At 42.5% G+C, this 1,314-nt stretch overlaps 1 long non-coding RNA gene across 1 annotated transcript; it reads left to right on the top strand.

Annotated features, from left to right (window-relative positions):
- Window positions 1–605: 605 nt before the first annotated feature.
- On the top strand, window positions 606–1,102 carry LOC130140781 (uncharacterized). Its single transcript, XR_008818778.1, has 2 exons — window positions 606–738; window positions 897–1,102. It is a non-coding gene; the product is annotated as an uncharacterized LOC130140781 (long non-coding RNA).
- The last annotated feature ends 212 nt before the right edge of the window (window positions 1,103–1,314 follow it).

The following is a 1,314-nucleotide window of genomic DNA, read 5'->3' as shown; positions in this document are numbered from 1 at the left end:
GAATTGGTTGGATTGATTGAGTGCTAGTGTGGTTGGTGCTTGAGTGATTGTGATATGTTATTAGACTATTAATATTGCATTGTCACGTTTAACTAACGTGCAGAGCATGCGTTTGATGGCGAGGTAAGTACAATGACGTGAATTTTATATGTTGTGGGGTAGATTGCATGTACGACTTGTCTGGGTACGCATTGGCCTACGTGGGGTATAGGGGGTTGCTTATTGAGACTCGTTCTCACGGTTATTATATAACCATTTCAAATCCGCGACCATGAGTGATTGGAGACGCTGCAAGGGTATCTCGGAGATCAAGTACTGGTCAAGTTGCCCCATATTTTTGTGTGCCCCTCTTTTGTATAGCGAAGTAGGATATCCAACCACTACTCCGTTTTAATGTTGTGTATTTAGAATTATTGTTTTGTGCTATCCCTTCGTCATATTTTACTGTCTGGGTTGTTTTATTTCGCTTCCGCTTGCGTAGTTCGTTTGGGTCGGCGACGCGTCCTGGGACGTCGCGTTCAATACGACCGTGGAAGGGGTGTCGCGAGCCCGTTGGGGTTCGGGGCGTGACAGCTCACCACCAATTCTGTAGAGCCGTCGTTCCTGGTCATTTAGCTTTTCATGGCAGTCCAGATTTGGATGCGTCCATGGACGTCAAGATCTCGATGTACTCGACTCTGTTTCTTTCTTCCATCATTCTCGATACATGGATCCACGGCTCTGTTTTACTGTTTTCAAGTTCTGTAAATCACTGTGACCAGTGAAATTTTAAGGACTCGAACTCTCTGGATTGGCATATTTAGTCTCTCTCTCTTTCTCCATTTGTTGAATGCAATGATGCTTGCCTCACACAAGGAATCTGAACTGGCAACTTTTTTGTTTTCTGTTTGTTGTAGCTCTGTGACAGGGGATCTAAAGGGACGAAGATGAAGGGAGGAAGGGCAAAAAAAGAAGAAGAAGGTCGTGAAGTAGAAACCCGACCCGACTTGAACCGTCATTTCAGTTCAGGTTCTGTATAGTTCGGGTCATAAAAATTATATATTGTTCGTGTACAAGGTTGTTCAGGTATCAATAAAATCCGAACCGAACCGACGTGTTAACACCCTATCTGTATATATATTAGCACAAGAGCATTATTTATAGCAGGGTCTTTCACTCAAAAATATGTCGCGCGTCTTTACCGGTAGAGAGGAGTGGTTTGAAGTGAAGCAATTCTCAAATTGAAGTGTTCATATGACTTTTCAAAAATCTTAATTTAAAGAATGGCATTCATGTACAAATCTTTTGCTTTAGCGAGTAGAATCCTTCTATAAA

The sequence above is a fragment of the Syzygium oleosum genome, unplaced genomic scaffold (genome assembly GCF_021117445.2).
Source record: "Syzygium oleosum isolate NSW1041296 unplaced genomic scaffold, Sole_v2.1 Sole_v2.22, whole genome shotgun sequence".
In the NCBI taxonomy this organism is placed as follows: Eukaryota; Viridiplantae; Streptophyta; class Magnoliopsida; order Myrtales; family Myrtaceae; genus Syzygium; species Syzygium oleosum.
Note: the sequence above shows the minus strand (reverse complement) of the source record. Positions and strands in the feature narration are given on the sequence as shown.